We start from the raw sequence: 20,397 nt of genomic DNA on the forward strand, positions 1-20,397 counted from the left end.
AAAGTTATAACCAACTTCGACAGCATATTAAAAAGCAGAGACATTACTTTGTCAACAAAGGTCCATCTAGCCAAGACTATGGTTTTTCTAGTAGTCATGTATGGATGTGTAAGTTTGACTATAAAGAAAGCTGAGCACCGAAGAATTGCTGCTTTTGAACTGTGGTGTTGGAGAAGACTCTTGAGAGTCCCTTGGACTGTAAGAAGATCCAACTAGTCCATCCTAAAGGTGATCAGTCCTGGGTGTTCATTAGAAGGACTGATGTTGAAGCTGAAACTCCAATACTTTGGCCAGCTCATGTGAAGAGCTGATTCATTGGAAAAGACCCTGATACTGGGAAAGGTTGAGAGCAGGAGGAGAAGGGGACAGCAGAGAATGAGATGATTGGCTGACATCACTGACTCAATGGACATGGGTTTGGGTGGACTCTGGGAGTTGGTGATGGCCAGCAAGGCCTGGTATGCTGTGGTTCATGGGGTCACAAAGAGTTGGACATGACTGAGCAACTGAACTGAACTGAAATGCTAAATGGCACTACAATTTTAGAAAAAGCTATACTAACACCTTCTAAATAAGTACTGAAGTTAATTGAAGCTTCACAGGTGAAAATGTTTCTTTATAACTGTTAAAAGCTAAATCTTGAAAGGATAGTATCAAAAACATTTTAAAGGCATCAATATAAGACAGCCTAAGGGCAAGCATAACTATTTATTTAGGAGATTCCAAGAGACACTGCAGTCAGCAAAGGCATGATGGCATGGAAAACACATGAATGAGAGGAAATGGAGCAATGGGAAGGCAACACATAATGCACAGCAATGTTCTTTTCAAGGTGGCCATTTGGATTCAAACCAGGCCAAAACAGCAATGGAAAATCATTATCCCTAGATGGCTGATTCTTTAGCTGTGTCTGATTATGGGTGTGAGAAAGTTATTTGAAGCCTAAGTGTGTTAACTAATGTTTTCACTCCAAATATCAGATGCTAATTGGTTAATCCAGAACTAACAAGACCACAGTGTTTCTCCCCACTTCAATTACCTAGACTGATGCTAGAAAAGAAACCAGAATCCAACCATCTGCTTCTTTCAAGACAAAAAGTTAGTGTCTAAAGGAAAATTTTTTTTAAAAAATGATATACTTAGTATATCCGGATTTCTTTAAGCAAAAGGAAAAGCTGTAATTGAAACTTTAATAAGCTGTTTGTTGATTCTCTATGTAAGGAGAAGTTCACCAAGAAAGAAAGAACTAGTCACTCACATCCTATGTTTTCTGAAATTATGAACCACCAATCTTTCCAAACTTTATTTAGGATAATCAGTTAAGAAACTTACTATGCTTAGGACATTATTCTCAGTTAAATACTTAATAACAAATACTTTAAAAATGAGAAATATCTCACGTCAGCCTGGAAGTTTCCTACCAAGAGTTAATATAATTTCATGTTCTATAAAGATAGTAATCCAAAGCAAAAGAATTTTACTTAAAGAATCAGAGAATGAAATCATTGTACAGTATACCTAAAACAACTGCTTTAGAACAGGAAGCTTCCCTTAAAGAAATATTATGAAAATATAAACTCATTTCCTATTCAGATTTAAAGTATTTCACTTCTGAGTTCCAATATATACATTATACTATACAACATTTAACTGAAGATGGATCATGAACCTAAGTATAGAGTAAAAACCTATAGAGCTTCTATACGAAATCACAATAGTAAATAGTTGTATATTGTAATTAGGCAAAAATTTCTTAAATATGTTGCTAGAAATATCATGTGTAAAAGAATTGATAAGTTGGAATTTATAAACTTTAAAACGTGTGCTCTTTAAAGACACTCCTAATAAAATGAAAAGACAAACCAAAGAGGATAAAATATTTCTAAATTATATATGTGATAAAGATTTATCTTTAGAATATATTTTTTAAAACTCTCAAAATACAATGATAAGAAATTAACCCTTTTTTCTCCCTGGTATTTGTGAGGTAATCTTCCAAGATTACCATTTAATTTCTATTTTCCTTTTTTTCCCACCCCTCTTTATTTGGCTTCATTTCAGTCTTAGATGGAAACAAAATGATTAGCACCCCTTCTTGCATCTTTTATTTCCTTAATGGTTTTCTTGAACAGTGTTTTGTGCTTTTTATATTATATTTATCAATTAAAATTCACTTTCATAATGAAAAAGAAAGATATCTTATTTCAGAATCTCTCCCCCAACACACATACTGTATGACCTCTAAAATCATTTTAGAGGGAAATACCAACTTTTTTTTTTTAGTTGTGTTGTGTAATTTAAAAATATATATAAAACCAGCAAGGAAAAAATCATTTTGACAATAAGTAACTTATTCAGGAGCACATATATTCTAACTGTAAAGGCTGTAGGTTTAATATATTAGCTTTTCCAGGATACTTGGTTTGAAATATTTCCCTATCTAAGAGCAATATGCAACACTTCCATTTTGCCACAGAGTTCTGGAGATACTGCAGAAGTAGTAGAGTTGATTTATCATAGATGACAGCTATTGGCTTTAAAGTCATACAGGGTCAGATTTACCTCTCTACCATATAAGGCTATGTGACCTTGAATCTCAATACTATCACTGGGAATTAGGATAAAAATAGCATCTAATATGTCTGCTGCAAAAATTATATTACATAACGCCTAGTGTCTGCACATAGTAAATAGTCCACAAATGTTAGCTATTATAATTGTAATTAATATTAAACAGGGCAGTGATATCAGCAGTGTGGTGAAGTAAGAGGTCCCAGCACTCTTCCCTCCAATAGAAACACAAATTTAACAATCATCCATGGATGAAAAAACCTTTACAAGAGCTCCAGAATCCAAGTAAGAGGTTACAATATCCCAGTTGAGCATAGAAATGAGAAGAAAAAAAAATGTACTACTAAGGTTAAGAAGCAAAGTTTCCCTTTATATCACCCCTTCCCCAACCTCCCCATGTACAGTTCTAAGAGAGATCCGCTTGGAACATGAGAGCTCCCCTCAGAGCATGAGTTCTTCCACTGGGTAAAGACAGAGCAACTCATCTACAAACACCATACGATTATACTTAATAAGTGGAGAGGGAAATAGCAACACGCTCCAGTAATTTTGCCTGGAAAATCCCACGGACAGAGGAGCCTGGTGGACTACAGTCCGTGGGGCCATAAAGAGTGAGACACAACTGAGTACGTAGTTAATAATATAGCATCATATACTTGGAAGTTGCTAATACAGTAGATCTTAAATGTGCTCATCACACAAAATAAGAGATAATAATTATGTAATACGATGAAGGTGTAAGCTAATGCTCATGTAATAATTTTGCGATATATAAGTATATCAAATCAACACATTGTATATCCTGTTGTTGTTTTCCTGTCACTAAGTCATGTACAACTCTTTGCGACTCCATGGACTGTAGCCCACCAGGCTCCTCTGTCCATGGGATTTCCCAGGCAGGAATACTGGAGTGGATTGCCATTTCCTTCTCCAGGGGATCCTTTCAGATCAGAGATCAAACCCAGGTCTCCTGCATTGGTAGCCAGATTCTTTACCACTGAGTCACCAGGGAAGGCATTGTACATCTTAAAGTTACACGATGTTATATGTCAATAATATTTCAATAAAGCCAAGGAAAAAGCACAATGATACTTCAAAGAAATAGATTAAAGATTTAAAGATTAGACCTGAAATTTGAAATAGAAAAAAGTTTCTTGATAGTCTTAGCTATGATTTTTTTTGGATATGAAATCAAAAGCACAGACCAAAAAAACAAAAAATAAAAAAGTGGAATTACATCAAACCGAACAGTTTCAGCCATGCAAAGGAAACAAAATGAAAATGCAGAGGTTTCACTGGTGGTTCAGAGGTGAAGAATCTGCCTTCCAATGCAGGAGACACGAGTTCAATCTCTGATCAGGTAAGACTCCATATATCTCGGAGCAACTAAACCTGTGCACCACAACTATTGAGCCCATGCTCTAGAGCCCATGAGCTACAACTCCCGAGTCTACATGCTGCAGCTACTGGCCCGGGTGCCCCAGAGCCTGTGTTCTCCAAAAAGAGAAGCCGCCGCATTGAGAAGCCCACACACCACAACTGGAGAGTAGCCCCCGCTCACAACTACAGAAAAACAGCACAGCAAAAATGACCTGGGATAGCCAAAAATAAAATAAATAAATTTTTTAAAAGGCAACCTATGGGAAAAAATATTTGCAAACAATACAACTAAGAGCCACGATCCAGATTATTCAGTTAGCCCTCAATCTGCAGATCCAACCAATGGCCCATCAACTGTACTACACCATATTATATAAGGGATTGAAGACCTGTAGGGGTCCTGGAACCAATCACCCTCAGGTACCAAGGGACAGCTGTGTAAGAAACTAGAAGCAGGTACAGGAAAATGAAAGATATTGGTCAAAGGTTACAAAGTTTTCAGTTATGCAAGATGAATAAATTCAGGAGTTCTAATGTACAAGTAGGATGACTATTAACTATAAACAATACTCTATTGTATACTTAAGAATAAATTTTAAACACAAAAAAGGGAGAAAGAAAAATATTAAATACATGAGATGGATATGTTAATTAGATTGATTCAGTAACAATACTCTATTGTATACTTAAGAGTAAATTTTAAACACAAAAAACGGAGAAAGAAAAATATTAAATACATGAGATCGATGTTAATTAGATTAAGTAATCATTTTATATATATATCTGAAAATATCAAGTTGTATACACTATTTTGTCAGTTATAATTCCCTAAAACTGAAAAATTCATATGAAATCACAAAAGACCTTGAATCTCCAAAGAAATCTGAGCAAGAACAAAAAAGCTGGAAACGTCGCATTTCCTGAATTCAAAATATATTACAAAATTACAATTTTCAAAACAGTTTTTCAGTTGCAAAGTCCTGTCCAACTCTTTGCAACTCCATGGACTGCAGCCTGCCAGACAAGAATACTGGAGAGGGTCACCATTTCCTTCCCCATCAAAACAGTAGAGTACAGGCATAAAAAAGACATACAGGTCAATGAAACAAAATAGACACCACAGAAATAAACTCATACATATTTAGTCAATAGATCTTCCACAAAGGTCCCATCTCAATGTTGGTCATCCCCTTCTCCTCCCACTTTCAATCTTTCCCAGCATTAGGGTCTTTTCCAATTAAACAGTTCTTCACATCAGATGGCCAAAGTATTGGAGTTATAGCTTCAACATCAGTCCTTCCAATAAATATTCAGGACTTATTTCCTTTAGGATGGACTGGTTGGATCTCCTTGCTATCCAAGGGACTCTCAAGAGTCTTCTCCAACACCACAGTTCAAAGCCATCAGTTCTTCTATGCTCAGCATTCTTTATGGTCCAACTCTCTCATCCATACATGACTACCGGAAAAACCATAGCTTTGACTAGACAGACCTTTGTTGGCAAAGTAGCATCTGCTTTTTAATATGCTGTCTAGGTTGGTCATAACTTTTCTTCCAAGAAGCAAGCGTCTTTTAATTTCACGGCTGCAGTCACCATCTGCAGTGATTTTGGAGCTCCAAAAGATGAAGTCTGTCACTGTTTCCACTGTTTCCCCATATATTTGTTGAGCTTTAAGCCAATTTTTTCACTTTCCTCTTTTACCTTCATCAAGAGGCTCTTTAGTTCTTCATTACTTTCTGTCATAAGGGTGGTGTCATCTGCATACCTGGGGTTGTTGATATTTCTCCCAGCAATCCTGATTCCAGTTTGTGCTTCATCCAGTCCAGAGTTTGTCATGATGTATTCTGCTTATAAGTTAAATAAGCAGGGTGACAATATACAGCCTTGACGTACTCCTTTCCCTATTTGGAACCAGTCTGTTGTTCCATGTCTAGTTCTAACTGTTGCTTCCTGTCCTGCGTACAGATTTCTCAGGAGGCAGGTTAGGTGGTCTGGTATTCCCATCTCTTGAAGAATTTTCCACAGTTTGTTGTGATCCACACAGTCAAAGGCTTTGGCATAGTCAATAAAGCAGAAATAGATGTTTTTCTGGAACTCTCTTGCTTTTTCGATGATCCAGCAGATGTTGGCAATTTGATCTCTGGTTCCTCTGCCTTTTCTAAAACCAGCTTGAACATCTGGAAGTTCACAGTTCATGTACTGTTGAAGCCTGGTGACATATTTGTACATCTTTCAGAAGCACTGTAAGAATCAAACAACAAAGCATGGTAGTTAAACTCATGGACTATGTAGCCAGGCTCTAGACACTGAAATTTCATCTCTGTAACCTATTTTATCTTAGTTAATTTATTAGCATTTTTATGTTTCAGCCTCCTCACCTATAAGATGATAATAGAGCCTAGTCTATAGGCTTCTGTTGATATTTAAATGAGTTGATATATATTAATAATACATAAAGTGGAAAAATACTTGGCACATAAGAAGCATTATAGCTTAAAGCCATTATTATTATTCACAGCAAGATTATTAATCATAACCAAAAAACTAGGAACAATGCAAATTTGTATACTAATGGAATAAATAAATAAACCATCATGGCACATATATGCATGAATATATATGTATATAAACATGTATATTCCCAGTTATACTCTATATAAACATAATACACCACTTTACGATAGTAAAATTAAATGGACTGTATCATTAACAGGAAAAAAACCAAACAACTCACAAAATACATACAATATGATTTCATACATGCAAGTTTCTTAAGGTTAAGATGGTACATTGTTGAAGGAGACATATCTTTTTTATAAAATTAGAAAGAAATGTGAGAGATTAATTATCACAAATTCAGAATCTCAGAATGGTGATACCTTCCTGGAAGCTAAGAGGAAGAGGGAAGCAAGGAAAGTCATCCAGGTTATTTCTATGATGCTAATAATGTTCTATTTCTTAACCTGGATCATGAGAAAATAGAAATGCATTTAGGCTTCAAGCTGTACATATATCTCTTACTACTTTATATCTTCTACATTTTACAAAAGTTTTTTTTATATGAAATACATCACAATCTTGGGGTATAAATATGTCTTCTTTGCTTTTGTATTAATTGCTTTACTTACCACTTGCTTTACTGAAAAGAAAATTACTTGCTCTCTCACTTATCACTTTCTTTAGAAATATTGTCCCAAACACAGAATTTTTTCCACATTCAGAAATTAATATATTAGAGTGCTGCATAGTTTCTGACTCCAGTTTCCACTGTTTTTCACAATCTTAAAGCAATATTAAAACTGATTCTAAGCCATCTTACTGTTGATGGGGATGCAATCTGACACAGACAGATAATGCACATTACACACATAGTTTCCTATCAACAGCAATTTCTGAAATGAGGCTGGAGCAGCATGAGAAGCAGAGAAAGGAAGAAGATGGAAATGAAGAATGGAATTATGAACAATAGAAAAAGATTCACCCCTGAAGGGTCAATTTGAGAACAAAACCAAACCAACCTCAAACAGATCTTACCTATCCTTAATAAGAACCATCACTAAAATTGTACTTCTTGAAACAGAAAACAAGACTCTGGTAACATTAAGGCTGGAGTACTGGTTCTGAATTTCCTATTTTTTTTTTTCCATGTAGAGTCATGTGTCACATTTGAGGATGAGCCACCCACACAAGGCTGCCTAGGTTCTGTTCATGATACACAGAGTAAGTTCCTGAATTGAAAGCTTCTGACAGAGAGAGTTGATAGGGTCTACATGAGGGCTCAGTGTTAAGATGGCTCATTATGTTGACCTCACAAAGAATAAAATCACAGTGATCCTTGAGACTGACCAAATTGCTCAAATGACATTCTGTTTTCTCACTGACACCTACCTTCTCAAAGCTACGAGACCACCAGATTCCAGACCTTCAGCTACATCACCACAGGACTCAACATCAGGCTAAAAATTAACCATCCCTTCAGAGAATTTTTCATTGGTGGGGTATAAGAAAAGACCTTGTCAGAAAGGGAGGACGCCAGTTCTCCTAAGGGCCAGTCACTCTCGTTTCCCTCTGGCCTGACTCGCTCTCTTTCTCTGCACTCACCTTACAAGAGTCAAAATGAAAATGAGAAAAAAATTGGAGAATGGGATTTTTAAAATTTTAATATTAGGTATGATTTTTTTTTTTTTAAATGTATTCTAGAGTCTGTATCACAAAGATTTTGCTCATAATTCCAGGGTAGAAAATGTAAAGCATGACTGCACAGATATGATAAGGCACTGATTTATGTGTAGACTAGGAAGACAACAATTTTTTGGTTAGACTGTTCTATATCACAAATATAAAACGGCTTTCCTTTTTATTGTTTAGTTCAATAAATCTTGTGTACTAATCTGTAAATTGCTGGCTCAAGCTACAGGCCATGATTTTCTCATTGAAATAAAGTCTATGGGAGAGGCCCCTGGCATGAAGCGAAATTCTCTATCTAGGGTACAATTTTTCTGTCCCCTGCAGACCCACCACAAGAAGATTTTACTGTGTTTACTTACTGAAATACACTGGGAAAATGCCTGTTAATATTTAAGGCAGCAATGAATTCCATAAGGACTCAAAGTCTTTTAAAACCTTTTAGATGTTGTACACAACCCAAATTAGACAGTCTTCCCATCAGGACCAACACAAGAAGAAATAATGAGTATAAAAAGTGTTAAAGAGTCTAGATAAGATAATAATGATTATACTGTCTCATTTATAAAGTTAAAAAGAAAATTATGAGTACTGGCTAACACCAGTATGTAAATAATGAGACAAAGATGAAAGTGCTCTAATGTCCCAAAAAGCTAAAGCAAAGGCTTTAGAGGGCTGGGAACTAGAGCAGATATGCCCCCAGAGGATCATGTGGGAGAAGTGGAGTCAATACTTCAGAGCCAGACAGCAAGAAGAGTGAGCTGGCCTAGATGCCCCGAGAACAAGCCTTCAGGCAACACTGTTTTGGGGATGTTGGAAGAGAAGCTGAGTCTGCGCTCATCTCCTCTGAACCCAAAACTCTTAAGAAGCACAAAAATCCTATTGAGTAGGCTTGCAAAGTTTGCAGCGATAAAACATTCCTAACTTTACAATGATTGTACACATGTAAGAAAGTAAGCCACTATCAAATCCAGCAAAAACAAGAAGCCACAGATTAATAAAGATTTCATACTTGTAATCCTTGAAGATTTTTGAAATTGTCGTTCCCAGCATTCAAAAGTACCATGCATGAATGTTTAAATGAACATCTGGGCAAAAGCAAAGATAAGCATGAATCAAGAAATTCTCAGAGATAAATACATAAAATTTAAAAAATCAAATTTGTACAAGTGAATTTGAAATAAATAATGCCATAAATGTTTAAAACAGCAGGAAAGATATAGTACAAAACAGAACTTGTGAACTAAAAGACATACACAAATAATTTATTCAGAATAAAACAAAAGGAAGAGATGAAAAATGTGAAAGAAATGGAGGACAGAATGAGGAATCAAATGTTTGCTGGAATCACAAAATGTAAATGGAGAAGAGGTGGTATTCAAGATTTAAATAAAGCCTGAGTATATTCTAGAATGGAAGAAAAATATAAATCAAGACTTCAAAGGAGCACAGAGTATCCTAAGCAGAAAACTGAAACAGAAGTCTTTGATAGCGTTCTTTGCTCTGTACTCAAGTCTCTCATTTTTCCCAGATGTCTAAGTTTCTAAAAAGATAGAAAATGGTATTTAAAAAGAGTAATCTGAGTACTATGGGTGTTTATTGCTACAGAGCTCATTACATCTAGGCCTTTCAGCAGAAAAAACAAGGAAATGAGCATTTCTTAAAGGAGAAAATGGAGTATGAAGAGCAAGATCATGTTATTTCTATTCAAATTTAAATTATTTTTATCTCTTTTCCGTCATTCAGCAAAACTTTGGTTCTTGGTAGTATTAACATATTCCTTAGTTCTTTTAGTCTACCAGTAAGAGAAAAACAATGAGTATTATAGCAAATAGCGCAACTACTTAAAAAAATACAGTTTTTAAGTACCATTGACCTTTGAACAATGTGAGTTTGAACTGTACTGGGGGCCACCTACATGCAGAATTTTTTTTAATAGTAAATAAATATTACAGGATCCAAAGTTGGTGGAATCTAAGGATACAGAACTGTGGACATGGAAGACCAACTAAAGTTAAACTGAAATTTCCACAGCTTAAGTGATGGTGCCCCAATCCCACACCTTTAAAGGTTTAGAATATAATCCACTACAGATCCGCAGTAAATTTGCCAGAATTTAAAACCACTGATAATAATTACTTCCTATATGACTTATATAATCATAATGCAACAAGTTCATCCATTCATTTTTTTTAACTTTGAAAGTGAAAGTGAAAGTCGCTCAGTCTTGTCAGACTCATTGCAACCCCACGGACTGAACAGTCCCTGGAATTCTCCAGGGCTGAATACTGGAGTGGGTAGCCTTTCCCTTCTCCAGAGGATCTTCCCAACCCAGGGATCGAACCCAGGTCTTCCTTATTGCGAGTGGATTCTTTACCAGCTGAGCCACAAGGGAAGCTGAAGAATATTGGAGTGGGTAGCCTATCCCTTCTCCAGCGGATCTTCCCAACCCAGGAATTGAACATGTCAGCTAAAAAATATAGTCACAACCTGAAAGTAGGAAGTTATTTTATTTGGTGGGAATGGTTGGAACTCTTAGCCTGGGAGGCAGCACCTCAGTAGCTCTGAGAAAGCTGCTCCAAGGAGGCAGGAGGGGAAGTCAAGCTATAAACAAATTTGCAACAAAGGGAGCAGGCAGTCTGAACATCAATGATCAGGTATCAAGTTAACGAATTTGGCATTCTCTGGATGGGAAGATGCAAGCCTCTGGGCTTATGGAATTCATTCCTTTCATGTGCACCTCACCTGTCTGGAGCCAATCCTGCTTGCTTGTTCACCTTTAAAGAGTGGATGGCTCCTTCTTACACTCCCGCATCTTTTCAGCAATCACCATGAAGGGTGGTGGCATCTGCTGGATCACAGTTTTGGGAGATCTTATTCACATTTGGAGGCCAGAAATCACTGATGACTGTGACATTTCTTGTTTATTGATATGGCAAGAGATATTTTCACATAATCCTTTGGATAAATTTTCTAACTTACAATAAAAATAAACACATTTACCTGGTTTCAAAGTCTAATCCATATAATGTGGTATATTCAAAGCAGTTTAGCTTCTATTTGTGTGCCCTCCATATATTGTTCACCTTTTAAAAAGTATTCTTATTTATTCAACAACTGTTTTAAGGTGTGTATTAGTCACTCAGTCACATCCAACTCTGTGTGACCCCATGGACTGTAGCCTGCCAGGCTCCTCTATCAATGGAGTTCTCCAGGCAAGAATACTGGAGGGGGTTGCCATTCTCTTCTCCAGGTGTTCTTCCCGACCCAGGGATCAAACCCAGGTCTCCTGCAATGCAGGCAGATTCTTTACAGCCAAATTTATATATACATATATACACACACACACACACACACACACACACACACTCATACACACAAATATATTTATACCTATTTTATATAATACACTTTATACAATATATAAAAATTACATATTTATAGATACATTGCATATGTGTATAAATATACATGTGTGCATATATCAATATATGTATGCATATTTATATATCTAAATATATAGATATAAGCAGTATTATGTATAACACATTTTTCTACACTCCATAGCAGTATACAGAGATATTTTTCATTCTTTTACAACTGAATAAAACTCCATTGTGTGACTTTTTCACATAGTATCAAACCCAAATATATTTCAAAGGGGATTGGAAATATTAAGACTCCTTCAGTGAAGGGTCTTACACAAGTTTATCTTTTTGCATTTTTGCCTGAGTATCTTTGCAATATATTTCAATCAGACGAATTGCTGAGTCAAAAATTAAGGACATAACGTTACTAAATCTTGCAAAGATTTTCTTCATAATAGCAGCATCATTTTGTATTTCCACTAACAGCATGTGGGAACACTTATTTCCCCACAAGCTTGTTGATCAAAGAACATGCTGTCAAATTGGAACTTTTGTCAGTCTAACAAAATGGAATCTCCTAGTTTCAATTTGCCTTTTACTTGTTGGGAACAAAGTTGAGAAACTTTTCCTGTTTGAGGATCATTTCATCTCTCTTCTTTATGAATTGCTATCTTCTCTCTATAGTTGCAAGTAATTTCTCTATTTTTAAAACCTCTGTATCATAACTATAATGTTTTTGAAATAAATTGTAAGTACTTCTCTCATTTATCATTATCTTTGTTTTGTTTGCAGTTCTTTTTTAAAGAATTCAAGTCACTCAATTTTTTTTAATGGTCAAATATACCATTCTTTGGTACTTCTTTCTTTTAATCAAGTTAAGAAATATCTCTACTCTTAGGCTACAGAGGAACAAACTCAGGTTTCCTTCTAGTACTTGTACAATTTGTTTTTTAAATTTGCATTTCTCATCCATTTGAAATTTTCCTTTAAGTATGGTGTAAGAACAAATGGAATATTTACTTTTTATAAGTCTAGTCAGTTATCCCAACATCACTTATGCAAAAATATCTATCTTTTCACCAATGGTTGATATGCTGACTTTACAACAAATTTTCGTAAGGATTAGGATCTATTTGTAGATTTTCTTATTTCCTCCTTTTTATGTAAAAGTTATAATACACTACTTTGATCTTTATGTGTTTTAACATCAGATAGAGACATTTCACTCCACATATCACGACTCTTTATTAGAATATTCATGGCTGTACTTGCTTATTTGTTTTTCCAAGTGAAATGGCTAATGAATATATTTATCCTCAGTAAATGATAATTCTACTGAGACTGTATTAATACATTAATTTATAAAATATTAGTATTTATATGATGTTAAAACTTTCTGTGAAGCAATATAGTATACAAACACAACCCAAAACCAATTAAAGGATATAATCAAAGAGAGGACTCCAATAGGATTATATTCATTTTCAAGCTTAAAAATGTTTTAGACCTACATTAAGAAAAACCATAAAATTCTCCGGAAAGGCACAGGAGCAGCTAGAACAAAAGGGACAACATACTGTATTTCTGCAAATACAATTCAATATCACCTGAGTGTTAATCACTGCCTTCATAACTATGACTTCTGTTTTCCCCAGTGGCAAAACTAGACAATTGCAACCCCTTAACTGTCCATTCATGAACAATTTTGGAACTATTTGAGAAAGGAATATATATCCTGCTTATTACCTGAACTTTTCATGTTATTTACAGAAAGTATCAACAGAAGGAGTTCAGTATCAAAATATACTGGATGAATATCATTAGTTTGGAAAAGAATTGCAAGGTATATGGTAGAAAGGGCTTCCCTGACAGCTCAGTGGTAAAGAACACACCTGCCAATGCAGGAGATGTGAGTTCAGTCCCTGGTCCAGGAAGACCCCCAGGAGAAGGAAATAGCAACCCACTCCAGTATTTTTGCCAGTAAAACCCAATGGGCAGAGGAGCCTGGCAGACTACAGTTGATGGGTTCACAAAGAGTCAGACACGACCTAGCAACTAAAAAACAACAACAACAAATACAGTAGAACATCCTGTCAAGAAACGCTACACTATTAATGCTACTGATGATACGGGATATAATTCTATACAGAAAAGGGCATCAAAAACCTTAAATCCAAAAAAGCTAGATTCTAAATGCAAAGAAATTTGAGAACACCTCAACTTAGAAATCCTCGGGGGTGGGGGGGGGTGCTGAGACCTTCAGGGTTCTGCAAAGTTAAAAAACAATGTTTAAATGTACTATATGCCTTATTTCACTATGTTGACGTGGGCCAAGCAATCATGAGTAAAACTGCTGGCACCATCACATGAATCGAGTGGTATCAAGCTGTCTAGTCTAGTCTAGTCTAAGTAGCTAAGTCGTGTCAGACACTTGCAACCCCATGGACTGTAGCCCGCCAGACTCCTCTGTCCATGGAATTTTCCAGGCAAGAATATTGGAGTGGGTTGCCATTTCCTTCTCCAGGGGATCTTCCCAACCTGGGGACTGAACCCAGGTCTCCTGCATTGCAGGTTGTTTCTTTACCAACTGAGCTATGAGGGAAGACCAGTATCAGGCTCTACTGGTAGTGATATTTTTCACCCCCATACACTCATAGTAACAAAAATAATTGATAATGATCAGAAAGGAAAGGCAATTTCAGTTAAAAGTATCCTTGAAGAAGCAGTTGAAATTATTGCTAGTATTAAATCTCAACTCTTTGGTATACATCTTTTAAATATTCTGTTTGACAGGGGGAAATATACATAAACCAGTGATACTTTGCTGGATCCAAGTAAGATGTTTTTGGGAAAAGCACCCATGCCATTGTGAGTTGTGGGCTGAACTAGCTAGTTTTTCCTGAAGCACTATTTTTGCTTGAAAGAATGACAGAAAAATAAATGATAGTTATTCAAATTGAGGATATTAGGTAGAAAAGTTTAAAAAAAATGAGCAAAGTAAGCCTGTCACTTCAAGAAAAAGAACTGACTAGATTTGTTGCCAGTGATAAAATTGGCACTTCCAAGAGAAAATTAGAATTGAAAAACTTGTATCTGCCACTATGCATGTTCCCAATCTTCAAAGACTTTCCTGATAAGTTCCAGCATAGTACTGAAAATATTCACAATTATCTGAAAAATCTATTAAGATACTCCTCCCTTTTCCAGCTATATAAGTGTGAAAACAGATTTTCTGTGTATTTTTATCAAAATAATACATGGTAGCAGAATGATACAGAATCAGATATGACAATACAGCTGTCTTCTATCAAACCAGATATCAAAGCAGTTTACACAAACATAAAACAATGCTAGTATAATAACTATTTTCCACTTTGGAAAAGTGTAGTTAACTTTCATAACATTGTTCATGTTAATAAATAATCATTGTGTTATTTTTAAATGAATTAGTATGGAAACATTTTTAAATTTTCTCAGTTGTGATTTTAATACAATAAATACTAATAGATATAGCTCATATAAACAAAAGTTCTGAGGGTTCCTCAATTTTTAGGAATATGCCATGGCCCTAAAACCAAGAAGAATTATATTAAATTATATTAATCCATTTACTACACTTGTAATTTCCTGCTTTATACATTCATAAGAACAACATCTTATGTAGGAAGAAACCTACATCTCTATGAATTCAAAAGACTTCCTTATTCTTGAATAAAATATGAGAAAAGAAATTGAGAGGTCAAGCATCTTTAGGAAGAAGCTAAATTTCATATACAATTGTGTTTCTAAAAATTCCAAGTACTAAAAATCATTTGACCTTTCAATTCACAAAAGATACAGACAGAAAGAGAAATAAAGAACTTGGGGAAAAAAAATATTAAAGAGTCACAGTCAGAATCTTTTAGGGCACTTCTTGTACCCTGTAGAAAGGATTATACAGACAATAATACTTCTCCAAATTCCTGTATATCTTCCAGATAATTCATTTACACACAGAATGTCTATCCCTTCTCTTCAAACGTTTCCAAAACTCTTTCCTAGCCTTAACATGCCCTTTGACCTATGACCCTTCTCCTTTCCTCTAGTGTCTGCATCACAAAGGCCCCAGACCAGATGTGATACCTGGAACATGCCTAGTGAGTAGAGAAGGAAAAATTACTCAAGATTCAAAGCCAAACCAAACTTGAAGATGAAGGTGAGAGAGAAATACAGACTCAGAACATTCATAGATTTGGTTCTGTATACATAGGCTTATATTACTATCATCTTCTTCATAGATATAAGATCACTATTTTTATTACTATATTATAAATCCTGTTGATTGGTTCTCAAATTTTTGAAGTAATTATACATCAAAAACACAAAATTAAAATAATAAGAAATAATTAACTTCACACATACTGACAATGTAAAATTGATCCCTGGGTTGGGAAGATCCCCTGGAGAAGGGAAAGCTGCCCACTCCAGTATTCTGGCCTGGAGAATCCCATGGACTGTATGGTCCACGGGGTCACAAAGAGTCAGACACTACTGAGCAACTTTCACTTTCACTCACTTTCACGATTAACAGTGTGGAAGTGATTGCAGAGCTGACAGAAGTTGATGTCAAAAAGGAACCAAAAGTAAAGAAAAGTGTAGGATGATGTCTTCATCCTACAGTGAACGACTCAATAAATACCATCTAAAGCAGTGTTAGAAAACCACTCCTCAGGCCTCACCCCACACCTGTTGCTGAAGGTTTAGCCGGACTCCTCTATGGTATTGCTGCTCAGCACTCCTTTTGTGGGGCCAAGCAGACGTGAACGCCATGAGCCCCTCCACTGCACTTGTGATAGGCTTCCTCCTCAGCCTCCCAGGGTATTCCTCTTATGCACCCCTCACATGAGAACCCTTTCAAGCTTTCCAAAACTCTGCTCTTTTGGTCTGAACTGACCACCCTGACCTTAGCCCAAGAATCCCCTAGCATTCCACCCACCAAATCTAAAGAAGGCATGTTTCCAGGTCCTCAGGCTCTCTCTGCCTGCACCCTGCCTTGACTTCCCCCTGTGGTCCTGTGAGGTAGCCTATATACTTCCTTCAGGACTTGTGAGTAACAAACTTCTCTATTTTAATTCCCTTCTAGTCTCTTGTTGAATCTTGGCTTACCATCCAATAGCCCAACATTTCAGCCCTGGATTCTACTTAACAAACATTAAGTTCACAAGGTCACAACACTTGCTACATCACATTCTAGGGGTGGGGTCCAGCAAGCTGAGTTCTAGCAAGGCCTCCAGGTGATTTTGATGCATGCCAAAGTTTGAGAACCAATAATCATTATTTGTCAGATCAAGAAACAGGTCTAAAAATTATTTTATATGAAAAAAGTAACCACTAGAATAACTATACAAGAGTTTCACTAAAAAGATACATATAAGAAAACCAAGAGTGAAACAAGTGAAAGAGAAGAAGGTATTGAAATACATTAATTTCACCTTTTATGGAACATCACAAAATACCAAGAGTTGATAAAGGAAAGAACATTGATAAAAGTGTATTATTTACATTACAATAATAACAAAGTTAAAAATAGTTGAAAGTGCTATACCTAAGAAGTAGACTGGAGAAGAGGCATAGGGAACACATTCATTCTTCACTGTATACCTTTTTGTGAAGTTTGCTTTTTTCCCCAACCAAATTATTACATTATTAATGTGAAATAATGTCCAGTATTCAACTTCCAGATTCCCTGGAAACCCTTACACCAATCTACAGCTCAGTACTTAAATGAGTATCTATTTGCATCTCTCATCACATCAAAGAAGTTAGATGGAGAAGATATCTTCTAAATGTCATTTTTACTAAGACTATTATGCAAGGCCAGAGGACGTGAAGATTTCCAGGGCCAAAGCAAACCTGTATCAAAGCTAAGCAGGGAAAGACTATTTATGCTATTTCACTAGGAGAGGAAAGCTCCATTTTGCTGAGACAAAAGGCAGGAGAGTTTTTAAGTAACAGGGTGAACTAGTGGTAAAGTGCTGGAGGATATTCAGGGGTAAACTGACCAAAGGAATGTGTGGAGCAAGATTTCCAGTTGCTGTGATTAGACCCTCTGGGTTTGTTCGTTGGTACCCATCCAAGTTAGGCTCCCACCTCTCCTACTGCAAGACAGAGGTGATATTTTGTTGCCAATATCTCAAAGAGACAGTCCCCTGGTCTTTAGGACATTTCCTAGGTTATAAATGTGGCAAAAGGCTAGAAAGAGATTTATATACATTTCAAAGGAGGCAGAGAAAGATTATACAATTTTGATTTTTCTAATTTAAATGCTTGAAGGAAAGGGAGATTAGGACCAGTAACAAGGAAGCAATATGTCTAACGTTTAATGAAACTGAGGGGACTGTTGAGGCCACCAGATCATCAGTGACAATATTCCACATGATAAAATGCTGCCTGTGAACACACATTAGAGGGATGACACACTCCCGCATTTCTTCACCCATCCTAAAGAACACTCCTGTTTAAGGACTACATATGTATTCATCGCATGAGACATTCAGGGCACATGTACACTCTTATTCTATCTTTTCGCTGACACCCATGCCATCCCTTCCAATAGCAACCATATTTGACTATAAACTACTTGGGGAAAGATTCTGTTTTGATTGATTTTTTTCACCTTTGAAGTGTTCATACAGTACTCTACAAATAGATTATGTTCAAACAATATTGACAAATGAATTTTCCCATCCTAAAGATACATATTAAAGAACATAGAGCAGAATCTGACAGTTTGTTCAGGGCCAAATCAATTCACAAACCACATTTATGTAATCTCATCTGTACTTGTTCTTCAACCTCTTCTATTAGACTAACAGTCAAGTAAACCTTTTAGACCACAGATCCAAGTTCAAAAGTCCTTTTGACCTTTAGATGGCAAAGAACCTACAGAGTTCAAAGCACATAGTTCCCTGATGCCAAGATAAGTTAATGGGTTAAAAAAAAAAAACTATAAGCAACCTCTGTAGAAAAAATATGGAGATAACCAAAAGTAAAACTAGCAGTTTGATTATAAAGTGTTACATATGCACTTAGAAGATCACTTAGCAAATTGCTAACCTTTATGAGGAATGATTAACATTTTCACCATTTACCTTAAAAGCACACCATCATAGAAAATATCTTATTATGGGTAAGTAGATTATCTACTAGCCTATTTAGGTAAAAACATTAATGCACAGGGTTATGTACACATAGATAACTTAATAAATTGAATTGATCTTATATGAATTATTTCAGGCACTCTTGTCCTCAACTCAGGATGGAATGGAATTTACTTTTTTTTTTTTTTATTTTCAGTGGGTTTTGTCATACATTGAGAAAAGGGAACCCTCTTAAACTAGTACATCTATTTTAAACTTCCCATTACTTTCAGAAAATAGGCCTCTTTTGCTTTTTTGAAAATCATCTCCCCAGCTTTTAGTCCCCCTGAATTTTTTAGCCACTCAGAACTTAGCCTTGCAGTTCTTTTCCTGATATTCTTCTCATCTATAATCATTCCTATATGCTTAAGAACCTTAAAACATTTTTGAGCTTCCACCAATGAAAAACAAACAAACAAACCAAGATAAACACACAAAAGAAAGTATACAAAGAAATCTGTTTTTGTTGTCTAATAACACACAACAAATCACTCCAAAATGTAGTGGCTTAGAACAACAAACATGTATCATCTCATAGTTTCTAAGGGACAAGAACTCCATTGTGGCTTACCTGGGTAGTTTTGACTTCAGGTCTCCTGTGAGGTTGCAGTCAGGATGTCAGCCATGTCTGCAGACATCTGAAGGCTTGACTGGACCTGAAAGATCTGTTTCTAAGAAAGCTCACTAACCTTGTGTCAGTTGTTGAGAGGAGTCCTCAGGTTCCTCACCATAAGCTGCATCAGTATCATCTGCACATGATGGCAGGATTCCCCCAGAATGAGTAATCTATGACAGAACATAGCAGAACCACATCATCTTTTATGATCCATCCTCAGGAGTCACAAGCCATTATTTCTGCAACATACTATTGGCTCTTCAAGTAGGCGTCACTTCATACAAGAGAGAACTACACAAGGGTACGAATAGCAGGAAGTGAAGATCACTGCGTATCATCTTGGATGTCAGCTTTCATACACCCTTCTGTTATTCCTGCCTATATATATTTACTTGGTAACCAATGCCCCACTCTGGTTCTGCTGCCAGGCTACTCAAATATTGGATCTTTCCTCTCCCATTTTAAATATTTTTTTAATTAAAAGAATTTTTTTGACCGCTCCTTGAGACTTGCAGGATCTTAGTTCCTAATCAGTGATCGAACCTGTGCCCTCTGCAGCAGAAGTGCAGAGTCTTAACCACTGGATGCCAGGGAAGTCCTCCTCTTTCATTTTTAATGATTCTAATTCTTTCTTGCTCCCTTTACAATCTATTTCAGTGCACACCACTCCACAGACACTATTTCCTTAGAGATTACCAATGATATCTTTGTGCTTAACTGATGGCCTTAGACTTATCCTGAGACATATTCTTCAATATCTTGTAATGTTTGATGTTACAAACCACCCACTCCTGAAATTCTCTCATCCTTCGGCATCTTTGGTACATTACCTGAAGGCTTCTCCCATCTCTCTGATGCCACTTCTCCTCTCCCTTTCTCTACAAGATTCCTAAGTGCAGAGTATTAAGTTTAGCCCTCTGATTTTCTTACTATAGTAAGATGAACTGATTACCCATTTACTACTTTAGCTAGCCATCTATTATCAGGCCTTCATTTCCTTCCCTACTCAATCAGAGGTCCTTTACACCTGCCTTCAGGCATCTCCACTTTCTATCTGTAAACAGACCCATTTTTTTCTTCCTTCAGTGCTTCCTGGAA

The sequence above is a fragment of the Muntiacus reevesi genome, chromosome 6 (genome assembly GCF_963930625.1).
Source record: "Muntiacus reevesi chromosome 6, mMunRee1.1, whole genome shotgun sequence".
In the NCBI taxonomy this organism is placed as follows: domain Eukaryota; kingdom Metazoa; phylum Chordata; class Mammalia; order Artiodactyla; family Cervidae; genus Muntiacus; species Muntiacus reevesi.